Below are 17,638 nucleotides of genomic sequence, written 5' to 3'. Positions count from 1 at the left end.
TGCTGAAATCCGTTTTCAACCTGATAATCCCTCATGAATCACTGATAGTGTTGACCTGAACCAATCTTAAGTAGGTATCACCTGCCCTGAATCTCCTATAGGGAATTAAAATCATTTTTAGCATATTTTCACTTCTTTGCAAATCACATTTAAAGTATTTTTGCCTGTGTTTTAAAATCATCCCTGTTGCTCTAAGCTTGCTAGGGGGGAACTGAATTGGTATTGCATTTGATTGTATTCCTGAGAATTGTGTGCTCCCCTTCCATCTCCTTATATTGCATGGGGGGGGGAGTGAATTGTCAAAAGAAAAAGTGATCATATTATCTCTTGTGGAAACCATCTCAGTTATTTCTGTGCTGCATTCTTTTCTATCATTGCATTTCCTTGAACTTTATCCTCTCCATACCAACTCCTAAGTAAAATTAAAAAAAGGTGTGCCAGTGTAATACTATCCATTGTTGATCACTGTCATATTCATAAGTGTGCTATCAAATATTAATTTATTTATAAAAGTGTGATATATATCTTGTTTAATTTTTCAATAAATCTTTTAATTTGCAAAACAAACCTACTTCTTGGTTCAGTGAGGTCAGGGGGATTTCAAAGAGAGGGGCGTTATACAAGGGTTTATCATCCAGATCTATGAACTTGTCATAAAAATATATAAATAAGGGCTTCTCTTGGGCATCCCAGACTAGGCATTGACTCAGTTGGAGTGCTGAATTGAAGTCGCTTAACAGAGTGGGGGCTCGAGCCGGGACATCTGGATTAGATCTACCATTTGTGCAGCTTAATACAGTGTGCTAACTGACAGGATACATAAATCATGTTGGATCACCACGCTGTATTACACTGTAAAAGCACTCCTCAAAGGAACGCTCTAAGGAAACGGTCTGTTTTGCAAAATAAAATACCAACTTCTGTAAGTCAGGAAGGAAATCAATTTCCAGAATGACGACACTGGTAGACATTAAAATAGCGAGAGAACACCTCTTACATAAGTTATTTGTGAGAGGTGAGTGGGCTTATCTTGACCAGAAGGTGTGGTTGTAGGCAATCGCACCCCAGATCACTGAAACAGGGTCAGACATATGGAGAGATCAGGGTCCATTACATGTGGCCCTGAGTGAACTATATATGGCCCCTAAAGCCAAAGATGAGCACGACAAGATTGTCAGGATAGCGGCATATTTATATTTATATATGGGAGCCATACAGGACAAATGTGCTGAAGGCCAAGATCTGGCGAATAGGCAACAGATGGCATTAGAGAAGGCCCAATCTGACCTGGTCTCTTCCGAGCAGAGACTGCAGAGGAGCCAGGAGTCAGAAAATGATAGTAGGCAGTATATCATTAAAATAAAAGAGGACATGGATATACTGCAACAGGAAAAGACAGACCAGGATACCAGATTTCTGGCCTTGCAGAAGGAGTACCAAGAATGTCTGGACTCCCTACTGCAGAGCCAGAAAAAGCTGGAACAATAACTAGACTTCAATAGGGCATGCACAGAGCAGGTAGTCACCCTGCAAAGCCACCTAGATAGGGAGAAGACAGAGAGCAACAAACTGATTCTGAAAGACCTGGATACCCAGACAGAATTTGAGGAAGAGCTCCAGAAAGCTGGTGCCCTTAAAAGGCAGAGGGACGACCTGGCGGCACAGATGCAGGCTCTTAGTCAGGAAAGGGACACCTTAGGCCAGGAAGTCTGCCAATTAAAAGGAAAAATTGAAGAAAATCACTTGGCCCTCCAGGGACTGGGTGCCCTCCAAAAAGAACATCAAAACTTGTTGGAGCACATCAGGAGGGTGGAGGATGCTCTGGCAAGAAAGGGGCAGGCCAGTAGGGATGGGACTCTGGAGGTAACCCTCCTGCAGCAAAGACTGGCCCAGTACTCCAGGACCAACCAGGAGGCACAGAGAGAAAATGAGGCTCTCTGTCAGCACAATGTTAGGCTCCAGCAACAGGTAGCCATGCAGTAGAGACTGATAGAGTCTAGTAAGGCCTTAACTGAGGAACTGAAAGCACAGGCTCTTGCATGGCAACAGGGAGAAGGGGCTGATAGAGATGAGGTTTGCTGGGAAAGGGAAACACCTGAGCATAACCTCAGGAGCCCTAGTACCAGAGGCCTTCATCTCTCCCAGTCCCTGGACTCTGCCACCCCCATGTCCCCTGTCGGCCATGAGCACAGGGCCACAGGGATGGCAGATAACTATCCAACCAAAAGTATGGGGCTCATAGGCCAGTACCACCCAGGAATGGATGGGCGGGCATCCGGGTATGGGCACCTAAGTACAATGCAATTTAGTGGGGAACCCCGGGAGAGTAGGCCCTCTAAGGGCATTCTGAAAACCTCTGCCCAGTTAGGTCAGTGGGGGGGTACCCATCAAATCCAGGCAGCAAGGAGGAATCTGAAGACTCCTCCGCACGCCCCAGGACACAAGAGACTAGGTCCCCACATTCTGCCGGCCATTCCCAGGCTCGCAGAATTCGGGAAAACCTGGAAGATCAGACGGGAACCTCTGGGAGCAGTGCCTCTGAGTCAGAGGATGAATGGACTAGGGTTACCCGAACCAAGAAGGCCAATAAGGCAAAAAAGGGCCTTGCTTAAGGACCCCGTAAAACAGATTAAGGCGATAAGGAGTGTCATTACCCCTTATCACAAGAACACCAAGTATTCTGTTTGGGAACACTTGGAGCTTTACGAGCAAATGATGGAGACTTTCCATTTGAAGGACAGCAGTAGCTGCATTCAGGATGTAAAATGGACATTCTCCCCAGAATACTCGAGTTTTTTGCGGGGGTGGAGGACCAAAACCATTCAAGATGGTCCACATATAGGGCGGCCATCTTGAAACATTTTTCTGTTCACCGGAATCCCCAAGAGGCTCGCAAGGCAGCCTACAATTTGCAATGTGGGGAGGATCAGGCCCCACAAGGATTTGTGCAGGATTTGAAGCGTGCCTTTGCACAGACTACCAGAAGGGTGCGCACGGACAGTAAAGAGTTTGTAAATACGTTTTTCCATGGTTTGCCCAAATACATCATGACCCAGCTAGTGAGAGATTTTCACGAGAAAAGATCACTAGATTGGGTCATTGAACAGGACACCCGGATCTATGAGGTGCAGAAGCCCATAGAAAATAAAAATAACGCTCAGAAAAGCCCCAAATCGACCAGCACCCCTGCTGCAGCCAAGGTGGCAGAGGCAAAGGTTGCCCCCATTTTAGATTTGGAGATGGGGGGGCCTAAAAACCTGCCTGCACCGAATAATTCTAAGCCCAGAAGGCCCTCAGGCCAGTCACAGACAGGGAGTCAAGTAGGTAGTCCCACAAATGGGGTCCCTCGCTCCCCTGACTATGTATTCCCTGCTACAAGGGAAACCGACCCATCCTGGGGTATGTGTGGACTCCTCCAGCCCAGGGGGGTGGATCCAACTAGGCACCCAACCCAGGGAACCTCCCTCCAAACTTCCCACAGGAGGGCAGAAATTCACCAAACCCTGGGCAGAACTTTTTTCCCAGGTATCCACCCAACTTTCAGCCCCAAAATTACCCATCCTTCTTTCCCCAATTCCCTGAGCCCAGACAACCTAATCCGGGAGAGGGGAGGCCAAGGGTGGAGGAGTACCCAAATCTTCCCAACCCGGGGTACTACCAGAGAAGGCATAGCTACCCTTCCCGGGATCAGCCCAGGAGAGAAAATAGAACCCCGTATCAGCCTGAGCGGGTTTCACAGTTAGAGCGCCAGGTCCAAAATATGGCATGGGATCTGGGTCACATGCTGAGGGCTCAACAGAACCCTCAGATGAGCATGCCGGCGCAGAATGCCCCAAACTCTGGGCCTGGTGCTCCAGAAAAATGACACAGGCAGCACCCCGATAACCCACCGGTTCCCAGGGAGGAGGCACAAGGGGAAGGGGGGTGTAAAGCCTTGGAGCAAGCTTCCTTCCCCACTTGTAAACAGCCCCTGGAAACCCAGGAACCGGAAACAACATCTCCTACCCCTGAAAGTCTGCCACCCAAGGAGCAGAGAGGAGGTAGGAGAAACAAAGGACCCAAGCAGACCCATTTTGTGGAGGAGGTACAGGTCTTCCAATTTGAGGGAGTGGGATCCTCAGAGGATCCTGGGAAAAGGATCTTCTCCTTCAGAGATGGGGGAACCCCTCCCAAGGAAAAATGGGTCCCAAGGGATTCCAACTCAGACTGGGTAGATGTGGGGATTGAGCTGTCGCCGCCCATCATTCTATCCCAGAACCAACAGTACCGAAAACCCCTGGTTCAAACCCATCCTGGTGACTGCCTCCAAAAAGTGGGGGCGGCCCAGAACCGGAACCAGGGGAACCCAAAACCGCATCCATAGACTGGGTAGATGTGGGGATTGAGCTGTCGCCGCCCATCATTCTATCCCAGAACCAACAATACCGAAAACCCTTGGTTCAAACCCATCCTGGTGACTGCCTCCAAAAAGGAGGGGTGGCCCAGAACCGGAACCAGGGGAACCCAAAACCACATCAATATCCAGTTGCCAACTTTTTCTTGCAGATTCCCATGACTCTCCACAGAATTCTGCCCAAATCTCTTCTCTCTCAATGTCCAAAACTAAAAAATTAGCCCACCAGCTGTCCAAAAAAGTGCATTATCTGTGCCCCCTTGAGGAGAAGGAGGGAAGATACTATGCCCCGGTACAAGTACAGGGGCAGGGTACAATGTTGGCACTGGTGGACACTGGATCCCAAGCTACCCTTTTGTCCAAAAGGGCCTTTGATGAACTAAATGCAGGAAGGGGGGAGAATTACCAAATTCCTCTCACCTCTCTTCCTGGACAACTTCAGAACTTTGACGGGAAGGAAATTCCCATCGAGGGGACTGCAGATTTGGACATCAAAATTGGGCGACACAAGGTGAAACACCCGGTCATAGTAGTGACTCCAGAGGGCACCCCTTGTTTACTAGGGAATGACCTCCTGAGAAGGTTGTCACCCCTAATAGATTGCGTAAACAAGCTCCTCTGGACCCAGACTAGCCGACCAATAAAATTAAAACAGAGCATCAACCATGCTAGCTTAAACGGCACCTGCCACATGGTTGAACAAAAATCTGACCAAGTAGAATTTCACTTCCAGAACAACCATATTCCAGACGTGACATTAATAGCAGTAGGACAACAGACTGGTGATGGGGGGGTCCCCTCTATGTCTGAAAATCAACCTTCCTTCCAGTTTAAGGTGGTATTCCACACTGGAAGGCAACACTCTGAAATTCTTTACTACTCCACAATCAGACATTCCCATTCCGATAGTCCAGAAAGATGTGAAATCAGCTCAGAGCCTGGCTGATGGTCAGCAAATTGGAGAACAGTTGTTCATCCCTGTTCAGTTAAATGATGGGAAGGACTCTGTTCTCGCCCGAGTGTGTGTGAACAACGGTAAGAGCTTTATTAGCAAAGCCATGTTCCGCCAACTCCCAAAAGATCCAGCCATTCCAACATTCAAACTGATAGACAAATGGGAAATGGATCTGGAAACACCCAATTCCAAACATCTCCTGCCAAGCAGGTGTATGCTCAAAATCTCCATTGGCAACAAGAGCATAGCATAATCCATAATTGTTGGGTCGTGCGAGACGTCACTGCCGCCTTTTACTTAGGCAGTGATATTCTCAATCGCTTTGCCATTAGTTTGGACCTAATAAACTTCAAAGCTTGGTCCCGATTAGCGGATAAATTCATGGGCTTTCATGATCCAGAAAAAGCATGAAGGTCGGCTCAATTGCTACCTTATGCAGTTGAAATTCAGACTAAAGAGGAAGTCACCATCCCAGAAAGGACCCGACAATTCTCCCTGGAAGTGAAAGTTAAAAGAGGACAAAAATTGAAAAACCCTGATGCTTATATTCATCTAAATGCTTCTCTCCAACAGCAAGGGTTGGGGGTAAACCCAACACCATTAATCAACATAGAACATGACACCATTCCAATAGAGGTGGATAACGGCAACTTAAAGAGTATTGCTCTAGCCGCAGGCACCATTATTGGAATGGCGGTTGATGACCGACATTTTTCCATTGATTTAGGAAATGAACTGTTAGGACCAATCCCCAAGGACTGTTTTGACAGTGACAGTGATGACAATACAACACCAGACAGGTTCTTTACCCGGCATGGGGGGAACTTCCTGGTGTACACTTCATGCCTTTATGGTAAGGAAGATGTGACTTGAGACTTCAATAGGGATGAGGTGATTTTCCAGGTCCATGAGGGCTGCCTTTCCCACCTGAAGCCTCCAGTCCAAATCAGCACTCTGACCAGGGACTTCTCCACCCAGCTGGAGGAGGCCGCTGAGATAGCGAAACCAGAAGTCTTTCCAGGCTTCAGGCAGATGGTTGAAGAGAGAGTCAACCTAGCTGATGCCTGTGTGACTCTGGAGCAGAAGCAAGAGTTGAAACAAGTTTTCTTGGATTTCCAAGATCTCTTCGCGGTGGACTCATATGACTGTGGTCGCACCGACATCCACACAACAATTACCACAGACCGTGGCATGAATCCAGTGTTTGTGAAGCAATATCGCTTGCCTCTCGCATCAATGGAGTCCCTTACAGAAATAATTAAGAACCTTGTGTCCCGGGGAATAATCCGTCCAGTACACAGCACCTTCAATAATCCGGTGCTGGGAATATTGAAGCCAAACTGCCAGTGGAGACTCTGCGCCAACCTTAGGGAGCTCAACAAATGGGTCCATACTTCCCGATGGCCTCTTCCCTACATTGTATTGATCTCGGAAGAGAAAATCCAGAGGCTTCAATTTCAAAAAAGTAGTATCCAGAATTTTATTATACGAGATACATTCCTTATTTTTGTGAATTGAATCACGATTTAATCAGCACTCAGGAAATAATTTTACATAGCAGGAAAAAGATTTTTAAGATCACAGAAGTTTCAACAATTTCATTCAATACATACTATACCCTCATCCAACCATTCATACAGACTCATTCTTCATACATTAAACCACTCATACCAGACATCAATAGGTACAAGATAAAAATACAAGGTAAAAGACTATTACAAATTTATAGCAAACAATTCATCAACAAATGAATCATTATACACAAGAAGATGTGTGCAAAACAAAACATATGGCCACCAAGAATCTTATAAGTGGTCAACAATTGAGGTGGGCCCCAAAGGTCTTCAGAAGCGGCCTCATCCCTAATATTGTCTTCCGGTTTAGACGTCTTAACATTATTTTGGTTATATCTTCATCAGGAGATGACAGAATAACTTTATTGTATTTACTATATATGATTGTGCCATTCGCCAATGTCACTCGCTTCTTTTTGGTGTTGTCAAGCTGCATGACTAGGTCAACTTAACTGCCTGCATGACTAGGTCAAGTGCTTTGCTTGATTTTTCTTGCTGCGACACAGGAGCTAAGGTTGATACACCAACGCTTGGCGCGTTGCTGCGTCGGTAAGTCCTACTACAGATGTCAGGATTTTTTATGGTGCCACTGCTGCTGGAGACTTTGCTGTCCTAGATGGGATTATAGAGCCAATCCAATCTGTGTTCCTGCCCGTACGCTAGACAGAACGCTCCTTCCTCCAGCGTTCCGTCTAGCTTACGGGCAGGAACACAGATTGGATTGGCTCTATAATCCCATCTAGGACAGCAAAGTCTCCAGCAGCAGTGGCACCATAAAAAAATCCTGACATCTGTAGTAGGTCTTACGGACGCAGCAACGCGCCAAGCGTCGGTGTATCAACCTTAGCGCCTATGTTGCAGCAAGAAAAATCCAGCAAAGCACTTGACCTAGTCATGCAGGCAGTTAAGTTGACCCAGTCATGCAGCTTGACAACACCAAAAAGAAGCGAGTGGCATTGGCGAATGGTACAATCATATATAGTAAATACAATAAAGTTATTCTGTCATCTCCTGATGAAGACGTAACCAAAATAATGTTAAGACGCCAAAACCGGTAGAGAATATTAGGGATGAGGCCGCTTCTGAAGACCTTTGGGGCCCACCTCATTTGTTGACCACTTATAAGATTCTTGGTGGCCATATGTTTTGTTCTGCACACATTTTCTTGTGTATAATGATTAGTTTGTTGATGAATTGTTTGCTATAAATTTGTAATAGTCTTTTACCTTGTATTTTTATCTTGTACCTATTGATGTCTGGTATGAGTGGTTTAATGTATGAAGAATGAGTCTGTATGAATGGTTGGATGAGGGTATAGTATGTATTGAATGAAATTGTTGAAACTTCTGTGATCTTAAAAATCTTTTTCCTGCTATTTAAAATTATTTCCTCTGTGCTGATTAAATCGTGATTCAATTCACCAAAGTAATGAATGTATCTAATGTAATAAAATTCTGGATACTACTTTTTTGAAATTGAAGCCTCTGGATTTTCTTTCCGAGATCAATACTTTATTAATACCCTGATCTAGAGTGTGGGGTTTTCTGTGTCTTTCAGTAACATAACTCTTCCCTACATTGACCAAGGGCTGGCCCAGATCCAGGGGTCACAGGTATTCACCGCAATAGACCTGACCAATGGATACTGGACTGTGCCTGTCAGTAGGGAGAACCTTTGCCTTTGGGGGCCAGCAGTACACATGGACCCAGACTCCCTTCGGATACCTCAACTTCGGCAATGAATTCAACATTTTCCTACATAAGGCCATGCCCGACCTGGGTGCGAGGGGTAACCTGGCTATTGTAGATGATGTCCTCATCAAAAGTTCATCTGTGGGGAAACACATAGCGGAGATCTGTTATGTTCTGACACAGTTGAGGGCCGCCGGAGCAAAACTTTGCTTTCAGAAAGCGCAGTGGTGTAGAACCCGTGTTAATTTCTTGGGGCATGAGATTACTCCTCAGGGTCTCTGTCCCCAGGAAAAGAAAGTGGAAGCACTTCAGAAACTGAAAGACCCCCCAACTCTGCAGGAACTAAGGAGCCTCCTTGGACTGACTAATTACATCAGAAAGTTCATTGAGGGCTACACAGAGATCACCAGACCCCTGATTCATCTCTTGAAGGGGGGTCAAGTGGAAATGGGGTCCAGAACAATCCGAGGCAGTAAGACAGCTTAAAAGAAGCCTCTCACAAGCACCTTGCCTAGCTTACCCTGTCAGAAATATGGAGTTTTTCTTGGGGACAGGGTTCTCTAATAAATGCTTGACTGCAGTATTATATCAAAAGCATGACAAGGTCAATAAGGTAATCTCCTATGCGAGCAAAACTTTATCCTCTGTGGAGGAAAAATTCAACGACTGTGAGAAGGTACTCCTGGCAACGGTGTGGGCATTGAAGAATTACCGCCCGTTTATCCAGGGGGAACACATCATAGTGGAGACTCCACACCAGCCTCTGCAATATCTCCAAAGTGACAGAATCCGGGCCGGAAATGTGAGTAATTCCCGAATTACTTCCTGGATTCTGTCAATGCAAGGCTTTCCTGTGGAGGTCAGATATGGCCAAAACAAGAAGAGTCCCCTCGCGCAAGGTCTGGCTGACTTGCATGATTGTGCCAGAGAAAACTGTCTCGAGGACGAAAGTCTAAAAATCAAGGACAACATGGAGGCATACCTTAATTCCCCACACAAAGTCTTTGAAGAAGACAAGTGTGAGGGAATGCACACTGTTTATGTGGATGGATGCTCTTACCATGTTGACAACAACGGGGAAAAAGAACTTGTTGCCGGCGTAGGGAATGCATGGGTGAATGAGTCCCCAGAACCCTGCGCTGGATACAAAATTGGTCCCAGAAGTAGTCAGGTGGCAGAGTTGATGGCTGTGCATCAGGCCATCCTCACTACTGTCCAACATCAACTCCACGAACTGGTCATAATCACAGATTCAGATTATGTACAGAACGGGTTCGTGGAGCACCTGGTTAATTGGAAAACCAGAGGCATGTTATGTGCTAATAACAAACCCTTGAAACATGGGAAGTTAATTCAAAACATTGATGATCTGGTCACCGTGAATGGGGTGACCATCTACTGGAAGAAGATCAAGGGTCATTCCAAAGTAGAGGGACCAGACAAAACTGGAAATGACTTAGCTGATCAGCTGGCCAAGACCGGGGCCATCCAAGGGGATCTAATAGAGATTGAGTCCCTGTTGGGGGAAATCAAGGTCATTGCTATCACTAGGTTCCAGACAAATGCTCACAATGATCTTTCAACTGCACAATGGAGTAAGGAGACCCCAGATGCTGATTTGATTACGGCTCAGAAGGGGGATCCAATAATTGGTAAGTTTTACCAATACATTGAGGACCCTGAGAACTTTCCCCTGACGGATACCGATTACATTGGGAAAGAGGACCTGAGAGTGTTGATGAAATGTCCAAAAATGTTCTGATTCCAAGACTGTTTGTTGGTAAGGAAATCCCAAGCTGGCCATGATCAGTGGGTGGTCCCTACCTCATTCCGAAGCCTGATGTTAAGTCACGCCCATGATGCGGCCACCGCCGGTCATAGGGGATTTCATACAACACTAGAGATCTTAAGAGAGGTTGCTTACTGGCCACACATGGGGTTGGAACTTGACCAATACTTGAAGAGGTGTCCTGTGTGTGCACAATTTCAGCCAACATCCCTCACACACCGTGCACCTCTCCAAAAGAGGGGGATGACACTGCCATGGTCAGATTTGCAAGTCGACTTCATAGGCCCCGTGATTCGCTCCTCTAGGGGAAATAAGTACATGTTGACGGTGACATGCTCATTTACTAAATGGGTGGACTGTCTCCTGGCCCCAGGCTGCAAGGCAGAAACAGCAGCTGGCCTGATGATCAACCACATATTTTCGCGTTTTGGTCTACCCCAAAGGATTGAGTCAGACAAAGGTAGCCATTTTAACAGCGAAATAATGACTAAGATGTGGGAGATACTGGGGGTTAAAAGGAAGCTGCACATTGCTTACCTGCCAGCCTCTTCTGGTGCAGTAGAACGTTACAACCGAACCATTGTGAGCATATTAAAAATGTTTGTGGCAGTTTCTCGGCCAAGTTGGGATATCCGATTACCTCTTGTCCTAATGGCCATCCGATCTACCCCTTCCTCTGCAACTAAAATGTCACCGTTTGAGCTGATGACTGGACACAAGATGGTGCTTCCCCAGCATTTGCTCTACAGGACCCAAGAGCAGACATTAATCAATGCCTCCACAACTCATGAGTATGTGGAGAATTTAAGGAAACACCTTCGACATGCTTTTGCCTATGCTCAGCGGAATCTAGAAAGATCAGCCGAGAGTATGAAAACTCACTATGATTTGAAGACTACTAGGAAAGAATACAATGTGGGAGACCCGGTCTATCTATGCAATTTCTAAAGGAACCAGGCCAAACAGCGAACATTTCTGCCTACATGGAAGGGACCTTTTGAAATTGTAGACAAGATCTCCCCAGTCGCCTACACGATCCGCATTCCCAAAGGTAGTTCGGCGGAAGGGGAAGACAAGTGGGTCCATATTAATCAGCTAAAGTGTTGCCATCCCAGGCACACTGTGCAGCAACTGGAGGAGTCCTCTGCAATCCCAGAGGGGGCCGATCCAGAGTAATACAAGTCCAACCCTAAAATATTCCACATATAGCCTATAAAATTGAATGCAAATGTCTCCTGATGTATAAAATGTATATGTTCGCCCCACCATTAATAGTGGTGGGGAAATGTCTACGAATATGTTTCTGCTGCTTTGCTTTGGCATCCTAGGAGAGATGAAACCATGGAGACTGACCAAGGAGGACGACCCGGGGACCGAGAGCAAAGATCCGAGGGGCCCGGGGTACCGCCCGAAACTCCCATCAGGACCGGCGAGGAGAACCGATCGATCCACCCTGATGGAGGAAAAGATGCTGAACTGTGCCATCTGCGGAATCAGAAGAAGATGATGCAGACATCCCAGCGCGTGGATCAAAACATCCTTTGCACCCGACTCCTCCTCGACTCGAAATCAAAGTGCAGTCCGGCGGGGGGGCTTGCAGGTGTCTTGACCCACGTTTGAACTATTATGCTACAACATTTGGTGCTGTGGGTTTAGAAAATCCAAGATGGCTGAAAAGCCCACATTTGCACCAGAATCCATGAAAACCGTGCAGTTTTGCGCACACCAAAATGGTCGCCTGACCTGCCACCCACCAGTGCGAGCGTGATGGGCCAGAATCGCCATGAACGAAATCAGTGCAAAGGAATATGGTACTGTTAAAAATCTGTTTTAATTGATGTCAACAATTGCTAAAATCATGGCCACAAAATTACTCTACTGCAGAATCTATAGCAATACACTGTTAGTAAATGCTATCAAGTAAAATCCCTTTTTTTTAAATATATTAATTCAAGACAGCTTCCAAAAATGGGTGCAGTCCCGGCGCTCGACACTAACTGGCGCTAGCGGTCTAAACTCTGACAGGAGGCCTGTCTTTCAGGAGCTGACACAGAACCTGAGTTATCTGGAAACTTCAAAGCCTTGCTGGTTAATGAGAATTCTTAACACCTACTGTTCACAGGCCTGGCTGCATTCTGCTGCCCCCACCAAAAGGAGATCACACTTCTCTGATTGAATCAGGGGAGGGGACTGCAGGAAAACAGAACAATGAACTTTCCTTGGCTCAGGCAAATGCTAAATTAGGGGTCGTAAATGGCTTCCTCTTGGAAGGAAATGGGAGGGGCGCTGCCTCTGGGAGCCACCTGAGCTGGAAGCGGGGACAGACAGAAATTCCCCCATGTGCTTTGGAACCTAAACCACACCCATCTGGGCCAGAGCATAATTTTAAAAAGATGGATAATTCATAGTACATAACTGTCAAAATTATATAACTAATATCATGATTCCTGTGATTTTTCTGTGCACATTTTAAGAGGTGTTAGGACTCTGTGGTATGTTCTGGGGAGTAGTAGCGGAAAATAGGGTGTTACTCCGAATGTCTGTATGTTAAAAATCTGACGCTTCATCATCTGATGCCCATATTCCTTGCGCACATTTGTGTAAATTCTGGAAAAGTTTAGAGATTGTGTTCTGGATGAAAAGGGTAGAATTCTGTCAGAAGTGGAGACAACATCTTACAAAGACAGGGATCGGATGGTTTGATGCTAGAGAAAATATGTTAACTGGACATATAATATTAGAAAAATTGTACATAGATAAATATGCATTTGGATCAAAAATAGATTTGTGTGCAAAGTGACAAGGGGAGGATCCTCTGACCCATAAACATACCTCATCACGATGACACTCCATTTCCTTCTCCCAATCAGGGGAGAGAGGAGAACTTGGCCAATGATAAATTGTGAGGGGCAGGCTTAGTTATGCCCACGCACACACCCATTTTCAAAAGACATAAAAAGAGCCACTGAGACCCAGGAAGGGACACTCACTTCCCACTTCAAACTGATTTCCCGCGAAGCATTTGCCAGAAGACTCCAGAACCAGAACTTAGAATCCAGACTTCAGAACTTGTAGCAGAGAGGCCTAGTCCACAAGCTGAATCCTTCAGAGGCCTCAGAATCCGGCAACCTAACCAAACTATTCAACATCCGGGCGAGCTGTTTGATTCTGGCCTAGAACCCTATGCCAGAACCCAGAAAGCAGAGCTGTATCCAGACCGCCGTGCAGTGCCAATAGAAGACCAGACCCAGACCAGACCGCTGTGCAGTACTAGAACTTTTGCCAAAACCAGAGACCCAGACCAGATTGCTGTGAGCAGAACCGGTGCCAGAGACCGTCCGTGGCGAGGGAACCGCAGCCAACCTGACCAGATCTTGATGGCCTATTTCAAATGTATAGTGTGAATACCCAGCCAGAACTGCACATAGGCATCTATTAGTTTAAAATAAGCTTTCCCCATCCAATTCAACCTGCCTAGAACTGCATTAGAAATCGCGTGTTCATTCTGTGACTTTAAAGCTGTGAAAGTGTCATTTGCCATTCTGAAACACTATTTCATTTCTGAAAATCTACCTCCACAAATTCGTCCGTATCTTTTGAACCATACGTGCTAGGAACAAGATTTAACTTTCATTTTAAAGCTTAGATCTACTCCTTATAGTTGTTCTGTAAACGCGCTCGACGCACTCGGAAAAGGTGCTGCAAATTGCAACTAGCTATTTTCACCATTTGTAAAAAAATAGCTGCTTTTGCTTTGCATTGCTGAAATCCGTTTTCAACCTGATAAGCCCTCATGAATCACTGATAGTGTTGACCTGAACCAATCTTAAGTATCACCGCCGTACACAAAGAGATCTCTTTACAGCACATAAGTTGATATTGGGGGAAGGAGTATGTGCACCTGAGAAGATTGTGGAGAGCGGGAGACTACCTTAGGTCACCTCTGTGCAGGTGTCAGAGCGTTTGGTACTCACTCGGGTATGGGAGCTGATGGCTGTATGCTCTGTTAATATTTACACTGATTCCTGGTATGCCTTTGGGGTAACACATGACTTTGATCAACTCTGGTGACAGAGGGGATTCTTAACATCTACAGGTGCCCCTTAAATAAACAGTCAGTATGTGAAGGCACTTCTAGATGCTCCTTAACAAAATAGCCATAATTAAGTGTGCTTCTCATCAACCCCTGGATAATGAGATGAGCTGCAACAATGACTTTGCAGACTTCACAGCAAAGCAGGCAGCTGTAAATAAATCAGAAGATGAATACATTGTCCTTGAAATCGTTAGTCTTGGACCATCCTCACATAAAAACATATATTAGAACCCTGGCGGGGGAGCCAGTCAGTTAGATGGCTAGAAAAGTGGGCTTGAACTGCTGATGCAAGCCTGCGTTCCATGCCACCTGATGACCGACTCCCCCTGCTGCCATCTTGGCCCCCCCACCCTCTCTCACATTTTTTTCAACCCTCTGGCCCCTACATACCCTATTTCAGCAGCAGCAGTTTCATCCACTCCTTCCCCTTGTTTTTGCAGGCTGCCATGGAAAGGGAAGATGCCCTCCACATGGAGCCCTGCTTCCCTTTCCAAGGTGGCCATCTTGGAAAAGGTTTTTCCTTTGTAGATTTGGACACCCCGTTCCAGTGGCTGGAATCGAGTATAACGGCCCAGAGCCGTTGTTATCTGCCCTTGCTTAGCTCAGGCCGATAACTTGGGTTGCCGGGCCATTATCCCCCATTTCAGCCACTACAACGGGGTCTTAACACAATAGTAATTGGCTCAAACATAGAAAACTGCCCCTTCGAGTGATAAGGATAGTTGGATATGAAAAGGGTACTGATTGGATGAAGATTGTTTATGGAAAGATGGACATGGTCGATTGGTTGCCCCAAAGATATTACTTACACACCTTTTTAGAATATGTCATGGACAGCCTCATGTGGTGAAAGGGGGAATGATAATGACCCTGATTAAATACTGATTCACCCTGAGTTTGCGGAAATGGCACAGGAGTATTGTTAATAATGTGTCATATGTTGCCAGAATAACAGTGAAAAGGCATTCCCTGCCACCAAAGGAGCACATCTGCCCCCTTACGGTCAAAAAGATGAGCTTCCAAATGATTTCCCCAGGCTCCCATACTGTAGTAATTGGGAATATCTTCTTGTGATACTGAATATGTTCTCTGGATGGATAGAGGCATACACATGTAGGAAAGCAGATGCTATCATAGTGGTTAAGGTGCTATTCAAATATATTGTACCAAGATGTGGGATACATGTTGGCATCAATAGTGATCAGGGCACACACTTTATAATTCATGTGATGATTGGACTTCTGACAGCTATCAATGTACAGCACAATCTTCATTGTCCCCTAAACCCCCGGTCAGCAGGGGAAGCGAAGACGCGAAATTGAGTTATTAACAACAAACCTGCTAAGCAATGCCAGAAGGTGGGGTTTAAATGGCCAGATGCCCTTCCTCCTGTATTACCTGACATCTGAAGCACCCCATACTGGAAAACAGGGCAAGTTTTGTCTGGGTTAAGCCTATGACGCTCCCTTCATCCCTAACAGTAAAGTCTGTTGCTACTAATTTGCATTTCACTGATGACAATTTACTTGAATATGTGAGATCATTAATTCTTTCTCTCAGTTCCATCCGCCACCAGGTGAAAGCAGCCTTGCCTAGGAATGAACTGGACCATGTCACTCCCTTAAGTATCTGGAAGGGCCTATTTCAAGTGCTTTTGCTAATAGGTTCTGAAGTGAAGGTATGCCAACACCCTACCTGGGGCAACGTGACCCAATGTAAGAGAGCTGAGGCTCCAATCTGCTGAAAAGGGGATGTCTGTTCTATGCCTACGGTCTATGTTCCTCCAGTAATTATTCCTTAATCTGCCCTGTGCCACTTTTCTTGATTAATTGAGACATGTTTCCTCTATTTATTGAGAGCCATGGAAGGCGTTTCCTCTAAAACATATGATAACAACATCAGAAACAGAGACTTAGCCCTGGTACAAGAGACGATATGATGTATACTGACAAGAAGGAACCAGCGGGTTCATGGGAAGTTGGGATAGTAGTGTTGATATGTTATTGACATTTCTCTCTAAACCCACTGATTGTTCCCCTGTCAATGAATCCATACCCATGTAAAGCCCTTCCAAACTGGATTTCTGACTAGAATTATGCCAGTGCTCTGGTAGTAGTGCAACAGTTGTTGAATACTAGTCGTGGCCCAGAGCTGCTGAGCGAAAATGTGTCTGCTCCAGATAATGGCTCTCCTGTTACTGGGCTGTATTCAGAACCCTCCATGTTCCAGATCTAGTGCACTACTGTTATTCTGCCTTGAATTTTAGACAAGAAGAAAAATAAATATTGAAGACTCTCATTTAGTATTGTCACAGATTGGATACAACGGTGTTTGTGATAGTAGGCGTTCAGAGCGCAAATAAAAGTGTTGCTGTAGTAAATTTACCATTGGGCTTTCATAAGGTGGCTGTACAGGGCAGGGCAGGTCTAGCATAAAGGATCGGAGCAGTGTGCTCGGAAAGGAGATGAATGCCTCAATGTACCTGTATTGTTTTCAAATAAACATTTTGACTATCAGGAACGTCACTGAAATGCTACGACTGTGTTCCCATGTGACACATGCCTGGTGCCAATACACTACGGAGCCAGAAAATAGGACCTGCACAATGATAAAGTATCTATTTTCACTCGTGTTGGGGGTTACTGAGTTCCTGAATAATACTCATATATGTGGTCAGTCTCTGTGCCATTAAGGAAGATAGGTCAGGGTTTGGTATATTATCGTCAATGCTTCTCTTGCTGAAATGATTTTCATGATCCCTTTGTCTGCATTGCAGGTAACTATGCAGATTCCCAATTGTACTGGCCGCACATTTACAGAAGCAGTATGAGGAGTTACACAGAGGAAGAATGAACAGGGAAGTATCAGGTCATGTTTGGGATGGTACCAATACTGCCATTGCAGCTTGGGTATGCACCACAGCCAAGAACAGGATGGCCATTTAGGCTACTTAGAATGAGCAACAGGGTTTATTTCTGGATTACAGCTCACCAACACAGATACCAATATCGGTGAGCAGCAATTTTGGTAATTCTGAGTACACTAATCTGAAATGCACCAATACCGTTAATAAACAAAGCCATTTCCGCCAGACAGAAGCTCCAAGGGGATGTTGCCTGTGAAGAGGTACAGGGTTACCT

General features: G+C 45.7%; 1 long non-coding RNA gene across 6 annotated transcripts in view; it reads left to right on the top strand.

Moving 5' to 3' along the window:
* LOC138526123 (uncharacterized) overlaps window positions 1–17,638 on the top strand; it is a 519,167-nt gene that overhangs the window by 379,543 nt on the left and 121,986 nt on the right. Inside the window, exon 2 of one of the 6 annotated variants that reach the window (XR_011283499.1) lies at window positions 17,275–17,509. The exons of the other annotated variants lie outside the window; for them this stretch is intronic. This is a non-coding gene — a long non-coding RNA (uncharacterized lncRNA). The remainder of the gene's footprint in view (window positions 1–17,274; window positions 17,510–17,638) is intronic. 6 annotated transcript variants of the gene reach the window in all.

Source organism: Ambystoma mexicanum, chromosome 7p (assembly GCF_040938575.1).
Source record: "Ambystoma mexicanum isolate Mex_15411 chromosome 7p, UKY_AmexF1_1, whole genome shotgun sequence".
NCBI classification, from domain to species: domain Eukaryota; kingdom Metazoa; phylum Chordata; class Amphibia; order Caudata; family Ambystomatidae; genus Ambystoma; species Ambystoma mexicanum.
Note: the sequence above shows the minus strand (reverse complement) of the source record. Positions and strands in the feature narration are given on the sequence as shown.